Source organism: Macrotis lagotis, chromosome 1 (assembly GCF_037893015.1).
Source record: "Macrotis lagotis isolate mMagLag1 chromosome 1, bilby.v1.9.chrom.fasta, whole genome shotgun sequence".
NCBI lineage: Eukaryota > Metazoa > Chordata > Mammalia > Peramelemorphia > Peramelidae > Macrotis > Macrotis lagotis.
Genome location: NC_133658.1, coordinates 33,536,129 through 33,554,012, shown reverse-complemented (window position 1 = coordinate 33,554,012; position 17,884 = coordinate 33,536,129). Strand labels below are relative to the sequence as shown.

Genomic DNA, 17,884 nt, shown 5'->3' with positions numbered 1-17,884 from the left:
GTTGATCCCACACAAATGAGTGAGAAAAAGGAAAGTTCTAAAAAAGGGGGTTTTGAAGAGACAGGAGGAGATTGGTGGTAGGAAGAAGAAAGGTGATCCGAAAATGGAAATTAAAAAAAAAGTCTTCTGAAACACGGTGCCCACAGCCACCCAGACCATAGGCACCCGGTCCTTCCCGACATATTGAGGCCATCAAGTTTTCCACAAGTGGGCACATTCCAGGAAGATTAGCACAAGGCCTGGGCTGGCTACTGCCTTCTCTCCCTGTCTCTCCCGGGCTCCCTCCCTTCCTCCCGCCTTCCTTTCCACGCAGAGCAGGCCGGCAGGCCAGGCCATGAAAAGGACTTTTAACTCTCTCCCTTCACCCAACTGAAGAGCCTCACACACAGTACAATGCTTCCTGCTGTTTGGCCATTAACCTCCCATTTGCCAGACAGCTTCTCCCCAGCTAGGGATTAGCGCCCCCCAACTCCCCCGCCCCAATTCAAACAATAATCCCCTGGCTCCTCCAGAGGAATTCCAAAAGGCTTAGGGACAATAGGCCTGGGACAACTGGCCCAAGGCTGCCCTCCCCTGTATTAATCACTGTACAGGGGCCATTTCTGGAGGAGTCATAGACATTCTATCTGGAATCATAGTAACCGCTTGTTTCTGGCCCCTTCCCTTCCAAGGGGAAGAATGATGGATAAGGGCTTTCCCCCCAAACAATGGGGTGACAGAAATACCCAGCCCCTCCCCCTCACAACTGACATTCATTCTGACCCTATTTTGCAACTGAACTTGGGACCTGAACCCCTCCCTACCAGCTCTTGGGCCAAGCTGTTTAAAGAGGGAAAAACAAAAATGGTAGACTTGGAAAAATGAGAGATGAGGTGGGAGGGTGGGGAGTGAAGGCTCTGAGATTTGTCAACCTGAAAGGACCTAGAAGACCCTCCTTGCCTCAACTGTGAGCTTCTCTTTTTATAAAGAAGTAAACTGAGTTCCCAGAAAAATCAAAGAATTCCCAATGTATAGTTCATAGATTTGGAAGTAGAATGTGTCTCAGAAAGCATCTAGTTCAATCCCTGAAATATTCACAAGTGCCACTTTTTGTGTAAGAAAAAATAACATTTGGGGGCAGTTAGGTGGCGCAGTGGATAAAGCACTGGACCTGGAGTCAGGAGTCCCTGGGTTCAAATCCAGGCTCAGACACTTAATAATTACCTAGCTGTGTGGCCTTGGGAAAGCCACTTAACCCCATTTGCCTTGCAAAAAAAAAAAAACCTAAAAAAAAGAATAAAAAGAAAAAATAACATCTTATTGCAAAATAAAACTATGACCTAATTCTACATGAAACCTTCCCTGATATCTTCCCTACTCCAGCTACTTTGGCCTCTCTTCATTTACTTTCTACTTAGTTTTATTTCCTTACATTCATATTTTCCTCCATTGCCCTGATTTTAACCACACCGCCCCCACTTTTATTATGTGCGTGTCTCTATATATGTATTGGAGAATATTCTGTATCCTCCTGGAAGAATGTAAGATGTTTCAAAAGGGGACTTTTATTTCTAGCCTGTGGAACAATTGGATGAATTGAGCAGGTAACAGATCCTGAGAGGATGACTGACTGCCCCAAAGTCAAGCATCGAAGGCAGTGGCCAAGCAGGATGCAAAGCCAACTGCACTGAGTCGAATATGGCCTCACCAGACCATATTGCTTTATTTCACAGCTATGGGTGGGAAGGAGATCTGCGATTCTTCCCAAATGCTTGAAAATGTCCCGGATCAGACTTTGTAAAAAGGCACGGGCTTAACTGACACTAGAGCAGGAGTTAATACTTCGTGCCTTCTGGAATGGACTCCTCTGCCATTTGCTCAACAAACAATACAGAACACTTTGTTGGACCAAAAAAACCAAGAAGCTTGGATAAGGCGCATTCACTACGAGAGAGGAATTTATAACGGAGCAGTAAGATAAAGAGACAATGGTGCTTTCTAGAAATACATTATCAGAGTATTCCAGGACCAAACAATGAATAGACAAGCATTTATTAGGAACCTACTATGTATCACCATCCTAGGTACTAGAGAGGGACAAATTAAAAAGTGAGACCATTGCTTTCCTCTAGAAGTCACAGTCTCCTACCAGGATACAGTATGAGTGTTGAGCACAAAGTAGAAGCTTATTCATATGCATTATAATATGCCCATTATATATAAAGACATAATGTTGGGAAAACCAGGGAAAAACTCCTTTTTTTTAAAACAAGGCGATAAGGTTAAGTCACTTGTCCAATATCATACAGCTAAGTAAGGAGGCTGGAATTGAACTCAGATCCTCCTGACTCCATGGCCAGGGCTCTATCCACTATGCCACCTAACTGCCCCCATATAGAACTTTAAGATCTTTGAAGCATTTTGTATAACTTGTCACATCTGATCCTCATCACAACCCTGGGAAGGATGCACTGTTATATATCACTTTACAGAGATGAAGAAACTGAGGCAGACAGAGAAAATAGCTTGCCAACAAGGGTCTGAGGTTGGGTTTGAACTCAGATCTTCCTGACTTATCTTTTTTTTTGCAAGGCAAATGGGGTTAAGTGACTTGCCCAAGGCCACACAGCTAGGTAATTATTAAGTGTCTGAGGCCGGATTTGAACTCAGGTACTCCTGATTCCAGGGCCAGTGTTCTATCCACTATGCCACCTAGCTGTCCCCCTGACTTATCTTAATGGAAGGAACAGAGGACAAGACTTCAAGGGAGCAGAGAGTTCCAGGAATAAGTTATTTATTCGACAAACACTTTAAGAAAGAATTAAAATGTTCCATGAAGACCAAGGATGAAGGATGATTCTGAATGAGGAAGGCATGATGCATATTTGTGTTGGACTTGAATGGATAGGTAGGCAATCAGAGCACAAAGGTTGAGGAGAGAGGAGAAATGGCCTGAGTAAAGACACCTAGACAGACAGAGCAAATTATTTGATTCAATAAACAGTTTGGGGGAGTATTATCATACATAATGTTAAACATCATCATCGAACATCACTGTTATCACCACCACCATCGCAGAGCATTCATAGAACACCCATACAAGCATTCTGCTAAGCTTGTTTTAGCTTTCCAACAGTCTTGGGAGATTATCCTTATTGAGTAGTTGAGAAAACTGAAGGAGAGAGAGGATAAATGACTTCCCCAAGGTCATATAGTTAAGAGGTTAGATTGGAATTCGAGTCTTTGAGACTCCAGAGGAGGCACTCTAACCATGGCTTCACTTGGCTTTGCAAAGCATTTTTCTTACAACAATCTCCTGAAGTAGGTAGGATAAGTATTATTATTATTATTATTATTATTATTATTATTATTATTATTATTATATTTTATTTAAAAAGAACAAACTGAGACTTTGAGGGGAGTTATTTGAGTCTGATCCAAGTACACAGCAAATTTTCAATTTTCAATTTAAATCATTTCAATTTCTCCATCACTTAAATCTAGACACTGAATAGAACAATGACTCAATCCTCCATCTGTAACAATTGTTTTTTGTTTTGTTTTGTTTTGGTTTTGGTAAGGCAAATGGGGTTAAGTGGCTTGCCCAAGGCCACACAGCTAGGTAATTATTAAGTGTCTGAGACCAGATTTAAGCCCAGGTACTCCTGACTCCTGGGCCAGCGCTTTATCCACTACACCACCTAGGCCCCCCCCCATCTGTAATAATTGTTAACTGTTGAGGTACAAAACCTCAGGCTGAAAATTTAACAATCAGCTTGAGGTAGGAGGTGGTTCCAGGATACCCCAAAGTTCCTGATCAGTTAATAAGAGACTAAATGAAACTAACCTAAACAAGTCACCATATCTGACAAGGTATGCCCCATTCTGCACTCCTAATTCTTATGCTTCCAGAGGACTTATGCTGACTTTCAAGACTTTGCCAGGCCACAGCATTATAGTGAGGACTGGAAGGGACTTCGAAGGTTATCTAGTGATTTTATAATTAATATAATATAATATAATATAATATGATATAATATGATATGATGTGATATGATAGGATATGACAGGATATGACAGGGTATGATATAATAAATATTTATATAATGTCATTTATTTAAAATTATGTTTATTACTTATATTATAATGCCATTCCTGTAACTTTATAATATATCATCATTATATATAACATGTCTTCCTACCTCACTTCTAGGGTTATAGCCTTGGGGATCCCAGATTTTTACACTATACTCACTAATATGCTTCCTTGATGATTGTTAATTGATATCAACTAATAATTCAAACATAACCTAAACAAAGAGACTTTTACTAGGGTGGTATGGGAAGCAGAGTTAAACAGATCTATGCCCACCCCATCTTCCCTTGCCCCACCAAAATAATAAGTCCATGTGACACTCTCCCACAAATACATGGAGTCCAGGGGAAAGGGAGATCAAGCTATAGTATAGACGCAGGAAGACAGTCATGTGTTCTCTAGCTATGATGCTGACATTATGAAACATGGTATATCACCACTGATGGGAATGCTATGTAATCATTAGATGTGCTTTGTGGTGATGCCAGTGGTAGAACCAAGACCAAAGTATCTTGAAGACAGGAACTCCTTTTGTGGTTTCTATTTAAATCCTCGGAGTTTGACACAGTGTCTGGTACATAGTACACACTTAAGAAATGATCCATCTAAAACAATGTAAAGACTATCAGACTGCCTTCTGTGAGGGTGGGGGACAATTGTAAAATTCAAAAAAACCAATAAAAAAAAGAAATGATCCATCTAGCTCATCCATCCCATACCAACTTATCTTATCTTAGCCTAAAAATCTATCTACCTTCCTATCTATTCTCCTAATCACCTATCATTGCAATAGGGAAGCAGATTTTTCATTGAAACAACAAAAAGAACAACAGGGGACATTTAAAGAATGCATTAAGGCTTGTCTACAATATCTCATTTGATCATCAAAGCCACCCTTTTAGATATGGATGTTGGGTATCACAACTCCCATTTCACAGATGAATAAATAAGTTCAGAGGGGAAGTGACTTGTCGGTGGTCACACAACCAATGACTATGGGGGGATACTCTTTGAATCCTGCCCTGGTTGACTTCAGATCTAGCTTCTCCATACCATAGTCTGCTACTCTCCAAAAGTTTAAGAACACACCATCTTTACTGGAGAGCCTAAATACAGACTGGGAAAGAGATTCGAATTACACTGTACACACAGGAAAACCTCATTAATACTAACTGAAGCTGACCCATGCAAAATTAGCTCTTCCTCCACTGGTAGGACAAGTTCATAGAAGACAAGATCTCTAGAAATGGATATTTAAAGCTGGAGGGTCTACACCCCTTCCAACAACAACAAAGTCTAAAGAACCTGTTTGTTTACAATTGCCCCAATAGTTCGGTCATTAGTCAGCCATCCTTATTACTTTACAGTCCATTAAATCCCACTCAACCCAACAAGTGTTGTAAGAAGCACCTACCTACATTGGGTCAGTTACTGGGAGAGCTCACATACTATTGGATAGAGAAAAGACACCTCTGGTCCATTAGTTTTTTTCCCTCATTTCTATGCTTTGCCATGTCCTCTCCTTGATTCAACAGTCCAAAGACTCCAAGGAAGTTTCAGAGGTGACAGGCCATAACCATGATGAGGGAGGATAAAAAGGGGATATACATGGGATATATGTCAAGAATCATACTAATTGGGTGATATGAGTTCTCATATGAATAGGGAAACATTACAGAATTAGCCGGGTTGCTGATAATCAATCTATCTATCCATCCACCTATTTTTCATCTGTCTATCCATCCACTTATTCATTTATCCATTCATCCACCCATCCTTCTATTTATCCATCTATGTATTCATCCACCCACTCACACACTCACCTCTCTCTCTCTCTCTCTCTCTCCCCGCCCTCCATTGTGAATGAAAAAAACCTCTCCACCCATTCTTCTATTTACCTACCCAACCATCCATCAATCTAGCTAACTTTATGTCTCTCTGTATTGCCAGCACTCAACAAATACACATTTATTTAGTGCTTAATGAATGCCTCTCGCCCTGTCACTCGGATGATAGGTTGGTGGTTGGAGCACATAAAAACTAAGATAGAACTAAGTGTGCTCTAGGTGGACATTTCTTGTTCCAGCTGTTGATGGGTTAACTGGGTGACGTAGTGGAGTGAAGAAAACTGTGGAGATTGAATGATACCGCAGGTAACTGAATAGCTGTATGATAATGAACTAGTATCAATTCTCTCCCTTCCTTTATAAAATAATATTTACAAAGTGCCGTGGAGACTTAACATTCCTAAATAAAACCTAAAATTACTAAATATGTGCTATTATCATCATATTAATGCAGAACCCTTTAAAAATAAGTATTCTCCAAAGAGATCCCATCAGTTCTATTAACATATGCTATATAATATTAGACCCTGATATTATGAAAATAGTCTTGATTTCCCACCCCCTGAAAGGGTCACAGGACTCCCAAGAGTCCTTGAAGTAAACAAGGGAGAATCTCAATCTTAGTCCAACCTTCTTAATTCACAGATGAGAATGGTCTGGCAATCTGGCCAAAGGCACAGCAGTCATGCCTAGAACATGGTTCGAGTGTAGGACTCTTTCCACAGCTTTGAGATCTTGACAAGAGCAAACCAGTATATCTGGAGCAATTCTTTTTTTTTTTTAGACTTTTTTTTTGCAAGGCAAATGGGGTTAAGTGGCTTGCCCAAGGCCACACAGCTAGGTAATTATTAAGCGTCTGAGACTGGATTTGAACCCAGGTATTCCTGACTCCAAGGCCGGTGCTTTATCCACTACCCACCTAGCCGCCCCTGGAGCAATTCTAATGACCCATTTCTCCCTCAAAATGAGAAAGTGAGACTGGTGACAGCACAGCAGCCCCTCACTTCAATCCAATTCATACCTGCCATTGCCAATTCATACCTCCTTGACAGCATAATCTTCAGGAACGAAGGACAAGGGCGGCTAGATGGTACAGTGGATGAGGCACCCGCCCTGGAGTCAGGAGTACCTGGGTTCAAATCCAGTCTCAGACGCTTAATAATTACCTAGCTGTGTGACCCTGGGCAAGCTACTTAACCCCATTGCCTTGCAAAAACTAAAAAAAAAAGAATGAAGGACAAACATCAAGCAATCATCATCAAGAAGATAGAAACAGAATGCTGGAAAGACAACTATACGTACAAAGAAATGAGAGTAACAGCACTTTAGGGAATCAAGAATATAGAATCTTAATATGGAATATGTTGAATATTTATATCATATGCCTATGGAGGCTGCTAGGTGGTACTATAGTGAATGGAGGATCAGCCCTGGAGTTATTTCAAATCTGGTTTTAGTCCCAGACACAAGTGACCTGGGCAAATCACTTAGCACCAATTGTGTTGCCCCACCACCACCACCACCAAAATGTTGCTTGCAAGAGTTTTGAAAGTGCAGTAAAAGTCTCACAGAGATCATTGAGTAGAGCAGGGCAACTTATAGAAGGAGATATCACCAGGTGGTATCTGATATAAGAAATTCAAACATAAAAGATGGAGAGTCATCCAGTAGAATATCAGATTTAGAAATGCAAGGGATCTCCAAAGCCCAGACCCTCTTAATTCTAAAACAAGGAAACTGAGACCCAGAGAGGTCAGAAGACTTGCCCAAGGCCACCTAGGTAAAAAGCAGTTATGCTATGATTTGAGCTCTCTCTGAAAATCTCATGTTTGTTCCACTACACCATGTTACCTCTAGTTGTGAAAATACTCGCCCATGAATTTAAAATTATTTAATATAATAATAATTTATTATATTATCACAATAATATAAGAGAACAATATTGTATCATGCTATAATATAATTATAATTATTGCAAATTGAAAAAGTGGTAGAGAAGATGAGCCTCTGTCCTTTAATATATCATTGAATTTTAAAAGAACAATTTAATTTTTAAAGGCCTCCCAACTGAAATGGTGATTCCTTTTAACTTTCCCTATGTCAACTAAGACTTGTTTTAGATCATTTTCCAACTTCCATGAATCTATCATCTTTGATCTGGGTAATCATTCTCTCCAGTGGTGTAGGTAGGAAGTCAATCTTTACTTTCTCTTTCTATGTGTCTCTTCTCTAAGTCCTCCAATAGGCGTCTATAGGAGGTCAACTCAAAGAGGGGCCTCTCTCACTCCATATCTGTTGACATTTCATGGGTACCAATGAAACAAATGGATATCCCTATAGTCATAGCAGTATACTTTGTTTTCCACTTCAAATCACACATATCTGTGGATTTTCTTAAGAATCTTACTATTTCCCCATGGTAATCTGTTGCAAACCCCTCACAATATGGGTCTCTCCACTGTCCTTTGGTTAAGCCTAAAAAAAAAAAAAATCAGTCCTTTTGACAAAGTCATATTCTGTGATTTTTAGCATATATCACCACTGGAAAAATGGGGATGTTAAGAACAAAATCCTATATTTCAGTAAGAAACTTGTCAAGAAAAGCTTTGTAGAATTCTCACCTTGACCCCCAAAGAGCAATTCAATCCACTTCTCTCTTCCTTAGTCGATTGTGAGGTCCATTAACCATCTTCAATGGTTGCCTGTCATATGGATCATTGGACCAGTCCTGTGGGGTATCCTTCCAACTAAATAGAATGGTCTGAACAAACATCAAACCTCAACCACTTGGTTTTTCCTGAGTAGATAGTTATGTTGAATTCCTTTAAGGAAGAATGGACCTCATTTAGAAGACTCAAAAATATTCTTGAATTCAGTGGAGTTAACAAGAGGTTATCAGAAATCAAGAAAACAGTGGAGGATTTCACCATCTCTAAGAAACCTGTCTTTCCTGTTGGCTAGCTCTGGATGGTCTCCAAGAGAGAGAAGGCTTAACATGATGAGCTTATGGATCTCCACCCCACTGGATGTCAAAATTCAGAAAGTTGTCAAATAAGGCTTTATTGTTTCATTGTTTAAGAAATTGTGTGTGATTCTGTCATGGGATTTACCTAATTGGAGAATACCCTTTAAGGCTGAATTTGAGGATATAGATCTAAATGACTAGATAGAAAGTGCCTTTAGTTTCTTCTTTTCTTTTCCTGGGTGGTTCTCCAAACTTTTTTCTAAAGGGTCTGTCCAGAATTATCTTGGATCCAGCTGTTCCTAGTTTATTCATTCAAGGCTACTCCCTCTGTGTGAAAGATATATACCAGATTCTTAAAGGGGTCAGACACATTGAACCCATCCAACAAAACAAAATGTGGTTTAAACAAAATTAAACAGGTTTCTTCACAACCTCACTTAAGGAATTGTGACATGTTTAATATTTCATAATTGATTTCAAGACAAGTATAAATACAGGTGAATTCAATTCTTGTGTATTTGGGCAGATGTGGGATTTTTTTCGTGGGGAGGGTACCCCCTCGTGGGGAAGGAAGGCTGGTTTCTGTTGCCATAAAAACTTGGTAAGTCACCTGTCATTATGAAGGAGTTTCTGACTAGCTGCATGTATATGTTATTCCTAAGAGTACTTCCCTATAAGTTATTTCCAAGAGATCCCTAGAGTTATACCATAGGAGGGATAATAGTTCTAAATTTTTTTATTAATGACATTTGTTTTTACATCATGGTGGTTTCCAGTTAAACCTTTCCCAGTGAATAAAGAAAAACACTTAAGCAAAAATAAATATCCAGTAATCCTGAATGATATAATATTCTTCACCCATAATCCCCATCTCTTCAAGGAAAATGCAGGTTCTTATAATCAATATGCTTTTAAATATTTGAGATTTTTTTGGGGGGGGGGGTTTTGGCAAGGCAGTGGAGAATTAAGTGACTTGCCTAAGGCCACACAGCTAGGGAATTATTACGTGTCTGAGGCTGGATTTGAACTCAGGTCCTCCAGGGCTAGTGCTCTATCCACTGCACCACCTAGCTGCCACAAAGAATATAGTTTTGAAAGATAATTCCTTTCTTAAACACTGTCCCCTTGACAGGAAGCAATCACCTGGTATGGAAACTAAGCATGAAAAAAAGTGAAACAGAATTACACTGTAAAGCAAATCTCAAAAAGAGAGTAAGAGAGTTCTGAAAAACAAAGTTTTCTGTCGACCCTCTATGCCTCAGTTTCCCTTTCTGTAGTTAAAAGAATCCTACTTGCAATATGAAGAGAGAAGAACCAGTTGAAATCATGAATTCCTTTAGATCTTCAAAAGAAATTCAACCAGGAGCATGATGATTAAATTTCAATAAGAGAGATGGGCTATGGAGGGTATGGGCTGGGGAAGGGAAGTAAAGGTCTGATCCTTTGGTTCTCTTACCATGGCCTGCCTGCCTTTTATTCTTTCTTACATTGTTCTAAGAAGCAGCTAAAAGGTAGCATCCAGGCCTGCCCCGGCCCTACCCACTCCCTGCAAATCGACCCCCCAGCTTGGGCACCAGGCAAGCAATGTGGAAGGAAGGCATGGCCTGGCGGGAGGCCAAGCTGTAAAAACTGGGAGAGAAGATGGGCTCCACCCTGGGACGGGCTGAGCTGGAGAGAGGAAATGACTTTTGCTAGGGCTCCGAGCCCAGGAGCCCTAGAGGTGACACAGATCTCTCAGGCTCCAGAAAAGATTGCAGAGCCCCTGAGGAAATGGAGTTCACCTGGCTGCCTTGCCAAGAGGAGAGGACACACTTGGCTGCTCCCCACGCCTTGGAGCTAACGCCGCTTTTCCTGGCACAAGTCAACAATGTGGAGAAGAAGCCCTGGGGACAAGGGGAAAGGGGGAAGAAATGGGGAGGGAAAAAAGAGGGGAGAGAGAATGAGAGAGAGAGAGAGAGGGGAGAGAGAGAGACAGAGAGACAGAGAGAGAGAGAGAGGAGAGAGAGAGGAGAGAGAGACAGAGAGACAGAGAGAGAGAGGGGAGAGAGAGAGAGAGAGAGAGAGAGAGAGAGACAGAGAGAGAGAGAGGAGAGAGACAGAGGAGAGAGACAGAGAGAGAGAGAGAGAGACAGAGAGAGGAGACAGAGAGAGAGAGAGGAGAGAGACAGAGAGAGAGAGGAGAGAGAGACAGAGAGACAGAAAGAGAGAGAGAGAGGAGAGAGAGACAGAGAGACAGAGAGAGAGAGAAGAGAGACAGAAAGAGAGAGAATGCATATATGTATGTGAGGGAAAGAGAGAGACAGAGAAGACAGACAGAGAGAGGTGGAGAGAGAGACAGACAGACAGGAGAGAGACAGCAACAGAGAAAGAGAAAAAGGAAAATAGAGAGACAGAAGGAAAATGAAGAGAGGTTGAGACAAGACAGGAGGAGAAAGAAAGGAAAAGGGAGAGGAGAGACAGTAAGGGGGGAGAAATAAAAAGAGGGAGAGCAGACAAGGAAAGAGAGAGAGGGGAGAAAGACAAGCAGAACTAGAGAGAGACAAGGAAAGAGAAAGGAGATGAGGGAGAGAGAGGAGACAAAAAGGGAGACAGGGAGGAAGGAGAAGCACTGGAGGTCTGAGGGAGATGGATTCTTATTCTCTGGAGAAGTTCCTACTTCAGGCCCTTGACTCTACTCTCAAAGGTACCACAGGATGGATCAGTTGTAAATCATGGGTCTTTATGGAGCTGGATTCCATCCTTCCACAGCTGCCCTTCCTGATGGGCGTCCCAAAGAAAGAAATCACAACCAAAATCCAATTTTCCAATTGAGCTAAAACTGCCTTGCCTGCAAATGCCTGGAAGCTAGGTTGGGCACTGCTTCCCTCTTCTTTGGAAGGCAAGAAAGGAACCAAAAGGGAAGCCAAGCAGAGTCCAGGGTTCCCCTTTTCCCTACTCAACTCTCTCTAGATTTTTCTGTGGAAAGGAGGAGATTCAGTCATCACGGATTTCTGCAGTTCCCCCAGGCTCGTGCATGGGAGAAGATGCACACAGCTGCTGGCCCAGCCCCAGAGCAGCTCTCATTCCTGGCAGCTAAAGGAAAATGAATCCTCCAGTCAGGTCTGTTAAGAAGGAGGAGGGAATTCACATTGTGCAGGGGAAAGATCACTGAGCTGGGAAGTAGGAATCTTGCCCCTGTTACAACTAGTAAAAAGAAATCTGAATGTGCTAAGAAGATCTGAGTTTAAAACACCTCTTTGGTTACTGAATAGTTGGGCGACCTTGGACAAATCATTTCACTTCTATGTGCCTCAGTTTCCTTTTCTGTTCAATGGAGCTAAACAGATAAATACTGTCTTTCTGAGGAGCAAATGAGATAAGGAAAGTAGCTGTTGTGATGCAAAGTGTACTGGATTGGGAGTCAGGAAAAACTGGGTTGGAAACCTTTCTGGCAAGTTTACAAGACGTGAGGGTTGCTGAATCTCTCTTTGCCTCAGTCGTCTGATCTGGTAAATAGAAATAACAATAATACCCACCTCTCCCAGAGTTACTGAGTTAATATCTATTAGGCATTTTGTAAAATTTCATGTATCATATCAATGCTTATCATTCATAGGATGATGATGAAGAGCTTTGCAAACCAAAAAGTATCATATAAATAGGTATAGGATTAGGACCCCTATATCTAGCTGGGTCATTTCAGGGAGGTCACTTCTACTCTCTGATCTTGTAGCCTCATGTGGCAAATTCAGGGAGGACCCTTGCAAATCCTGCTTTTCAACTCTGGGACTTGATGATATCCCTCATGTAAGGGTCTACACTGAAGCCAAGAACTCTTTTCGCCTCCTGCCCAAGACTTACTCAACTCTGCAACTACCGGAGGGAATCTGTAGTTGGCCATTTGTGGGCAGTCCAACTTAGAGACCAAACTGGAGTAATAAGAACAAAGGGTGTTAAACCACTCCTGAAATGGGGGTGGGGAGGGGGGGAATGGCACCTCCCAGAAGACACCATTAACAATTTGGATTCTGCCTTCAAAAACTAATATGGATGATAATGGAGTGTGGGGAGGGAAGGGCCTGGTCAGTGGCCTGGTGAAAAGAACACTGGGTTTTGATGAAGTCAAAGGACCTTTGCTACTCATTAGCTATGTGAACAGCAGAACCTCAAGGAATGGCTCTGTGTCCTGCCTTCTGTTTCTGTAGACCCAAGTGGTTGAACTAGTTGAGACTAGAGGGTTCTAAATTAAGGACATTATGATCCCTCCCATTGGGATATAACCCAACCCACCTGCTCCAGCACAATTTGGGTGAGGGCAGAATGATTCAGGAATAAGGTCAGTCTAAGGATTTGAAATCCAGACCCTCCAAATTTCTAGGCTGCATCCACTCCATGCCTACTCTGGACCACCATCTCCCCCCAAGATCATGTGGATTCAACTGTTGAGCTCCTAGGCTGGAATAAGTGCGCTTTGGTGGCATCTGGCCAGGTCCAGTCCTCTGTGGTGTCTCCTGAATACCACCCTGGCCCCTGTTCATCTTCTCTTTATGTGCTGCTGATTCTCCTCATGAGAATGCAAACCCCATTGCAGCAAGGATTATTATCTTTCTTTCTGTGTGCATCCTTAAGCCAGGGTCTAGTACATACTGAATGCTGCTTCTCTTCCTCCTCCTTTGTCTTCCTTTTTCATCTTCATCATCTTCATAATCATCATCATCTTCATCTTCTTCTCCTCCTCCTCCTTCCCCTTTTCAGTTTGCAAATCACTTCATATAGACTATCTTCTTTGATCCTTTGTGAACCCAGAAAGTAACATCCCATTCCTGATGGGTCTGGATGAACTTTTGGGGTTAAACTATCAACAGGGATGTGGGGCTAGAACTGATGATGGGGCCTCAGCCCCAGCAGTTACTTCTCTATGTTTGCCATCATGGTCCCGGACCAATACAAAGTATAGCCATTTTAAAACACACTCATGTTGGCCAAGAGCTTTGCATTCCTCATATCTTTGGAGTCTTCCAATAATTCTGGGAGGAGGCGCTGGCCTTCTCTCTGACACTGGTCCAGTTTATCCTGCACCCATGTTCTTTTCACATGGCTATTTGTCTGCTGACTTCCTCATTAGATTGGGAGCTCCTGGGCAAAAAGAACATCTCTCCCCTGACCCCCCTTTTGTATCTGGAGTCCTTAGAAATTACTTTCTGGCTTACAGCAGGGGCTTAATAAAGGCTGGTTGACTGACTATGGGTATTATGATCCCCAATGAACAGATGAAGGTTTTGAGGCTAAGGTCATGTTACTTTCTGGGGTCACAAAGGATCAAAGAAGATAGTCTATGTAAAGTGATTTGCAAATTGAAAAGGGAAGTAAGCATTTTTAGAGTGACACAAAGAAGGTACTATGGCCAATGTGAACTTACAAATATTTTCTCATTGGATCCTTAAGCCAACCCTAGGAGGTAAGAGCAGGTACAAGTCCCATTTTACCATTTTGGAGATGGAAGCAAATGGAACTAATTGCCCAGCCCAGGGTCAAATAGTTAGAAAATACCTGAGGCAGGATTTGAACTCGGATCTTCCTGACTTCTGATGCTCTCTCCACAGCATCACTTAACTATGGAGCAACCTTAAAGTTCTATAACATGTGAGATGCCATTATTATTAATCAGAGGATCACGGACCTGGAGAATCCATCATAATCAACCCCCTCTTTTTACACATGGGGAAATAGGTCCATAGAGATGAAGTGACTTGACAGAGGTCATAGATAGTAAACAAGAGGGGCAGAACTAGAAGCCAAGAATTCCTGAATTTGCTCCCAAATTGTACCCAGTAGATTCACACTTTGCCTCATCAAGAAAAGGGAAGGGTCATAAGGTCATGCTAATTGTAAAATATGAGATAAAATATTGGGAGTTCGATAGCAAGAGGCATTTGGGCAGTCTTATTTTGTCTACCTCCAACTTTTAAAACAATGTATTTAAGGTATTATCCATTTTATCTCCCCTTTAAAAAATTAATATTGCAATATAAGAGTAGCCTAGAAAATAATGGGTTCCTTGACCAGAGCTTAAAGATTGCTTATAATATCATTACATTTACCAAGGAACAACTGGCCCCAGAGCCTTTTCTGTTTAAAATGGCTGGGCCTGGCCAGACTGACCTGTATGGTTGCAATTAGGGTCACTGCATCTGGGGAATTCATAACACCACATCACCCCATCCCCCACAATATGGCAGTCTTTGTAACAAATAACACATTTGGGAATGCCATCCAAGCATGCCACATGAGAGCTCATCAAATGTGAATTTACATGTTCACAAAGGAATACTATTCAGTGGCAGCTAAAATGCCCGAGTCCACAGAGCTCTAGGAAAGAGAGACAAGAGAAAACCACACCATAACTAGGCTCCAAAAGGAAGGTCAATTTTCAAATCCTCGTATCTTCAACAGGAAGTTAAATTTGGCCATTTGGAGGGCGATGACAACATCTGTCCGGGCACCCTCTAAAGAGCAGAGAGGGGAAAGGGCACAAGAATTATTAAGAGCCCACTATTAAGTGCCATCAAAGATATTGTGCCAAGCACTTTATAAATATTATCTCATTTAACTTGAGGATCGGTCCAGTGTTTAGATTTTTCTAATCTTCCTAATACTGGGGACTTTACTATTCCTCACCTCAAGTGCCACATGTAGAATATGGGAGTATAAAATGACTTTAGTTGCTTTTTTGTAAACCATGGATTGATTGGGGGCGGGGTGAAAGAGTGGTGAGGACGGCACACTTGAATAGGGGAAAGAATTACCTCTTTATTTTTATCATCCTTTAATGGAAATTTAGCATTTCCTTCAGGTATAAATATAGGCAGCAAAACATTCAGAAGTGTTTATAGATGGCAACAGACCACCAAAGAGTTCCCAGACCCTCAAAAAGTTAAGAACTCCGGATCACAGATCTAATCGTAATCAATAATTGACTATTATGGCCTAAGAGTCAGATTTTGGGCTCAAATTATGTCGATGGTAACTTACCCGGGTAACCTGGTAGAAAACACTTCTCCTTTCTCCGTCTGAATTTTTTGGTTTTTTTTAAATTTTAAAATTTTTATTTTTATTTTAAAATCTATTAAACTAGATGTGCTCTAGAATTTCATCCAGACTTGGAGCTAAGCATGGAAAATAAGGGAACATTTTTTTCTAATAGGATATAGGAAACTGAACTTTTGGGTTCTAGCTTGGAACATTACGTCATTTTGATCGTGGGAAGAAAGCCATAAAACCATTCTTCTACATATGTGTCATCCTTTAAGAGTATAACCAGTAAAATCAGGGGAGGGAGATGAGCAAGGAGGACAGTTACTATAAAAAATTGAAAACATTTGGGTGGGTCCTCATGAGGAAGCTTTATTCCTCAGAGACAGTACTTTTCCATGAACTTGGAATCTATTAAATAACTCATAGCTATATTTGCAACAAGTCAGTCATACTGGGAAAAAATGAAAGGTAGCTTCTTTGCCCTAGGGACAAATAAATAAAAGGTCATTGTCATCATTAGATCATAATACCACCAATGAATTGCTTTGGCAATGAAAGAAACTTTTTAAAAATCAAATCCTTAAGAAGTAGTAATTAATTCCATCTAAAGTTATTAACATAAACTGGGCAAAAATGGTACCATTTCTATTTGGGAACCAACCATGATTTGGTTTCATATAATGGCATATTAGTCATTCCATTAGAGAACCAAAGGAAAAATGATATTCCTGCTAAGATTTTTACCTTCTACCCATCAAATTGCCAGGATGGTTTTTTAAAAATGGAAATAGTTCATACTGAAGTGCTGGTGAGAAGACATTTTTGGGGAGAGCTGTAAATTGGTCCAACCACTCTAGAAATCAATTTGGAATATGCAATTAAATTCACCAAAACCATTCCAACATTTTGATTCAGAGACCTTGACTACTTGCTTTGTGTTGACAAAGAGACAGAAAAACAAGAATGGACCTACATGTAATAATGATGTTTGTTATTCATTTTCGAAGATCACCACAACCGTCAGGAAAGTGGTGCCATGACAAGTAGGTGAATTGGATTTGAGGGAGGGGGGCTGTGCTAGGTTACCAGCTTCACTTTCTCCTCCGGAGTCATCTGGGTCCAATGGCCAGATAGGAATCAGGACAACTGGAGATGACCCTGGGTGTGAGGCAATCAGGATTAAGTGACTTGCCCAAGGACACAAAGCTAGTAAGTGTCAGAAGTTGGATTTGAACTCCCATCCTCTTGATTCCAAGGCCAGTGGTCTATCCACTGCTCTGTGATTTTGTCTGTCTTTGTAATCCTAATGCTTAATAGACAGTAAGGGCCTTCTTAAGTGGCCAAAAATAAAGTAGAAACAAAATGAGTAAATTAGTGATTGGAGAATGATTGAACAAAATGTGCCACATGAAAGTTGCTGAATACTATTACAAGATAATGAATAAATGAATATAAGGAATCCAGAGAAAATGGGAAAATATTAATAAAAATAAAAATAATAGCATTTCTGTAGCACTTTAAATGTTGCCAAGCATTTCTCATGTCATAACTCAATTGACTTGTATGAAGTGATAAAGCTTGAAAAAAGCAGGAACAGAATAAGCAATAATCTAAATAACACTAAAAAGTGGGAAACTGATGAACTGTGATGAATGATCTGTGATCTGGAGAACTAATAAAGAACCATATTTTTCTATTCAGAAAGATGTATGTATGTATGGGAGATTACAGAATTGTATGTCTAAAAGAAGCCCAAGGTGAATTTGCTATTTAATTATCAATCATACTATTGAATTGCAATCTATTAAAAAAAATCAAACAATAAAAATAAGAGCCACTTATCTACAAGTGTTTAATTTTTAAAAACATTTCTTTGCTACAAGGAATGGTCATTTGGGCATGAAGCCAAGGCAGAGGCAACATGGTTGGTATAATGGAGAAACCATCTAATCAAGTCAAGATCTAATCTAAATTAAGAAGAGG

At 40.8% G+C, this 17,884-nt stretch overlaps 1 protein-coding gene across 1 annotated transcript in view; it reads right to left on the bottom strand.

Moving 5' to 3' along the window:
• TCF7L1 (transcription factor 7 like 1) overlaps positions 1 to 17,884 on the bottom strand; it is a 216,317-nt gene that overhangs the window by 57,162 nt on the left and 141,271 nt on the right. The gene's annotated exons all lie outside the window — the stretch shown is intronic.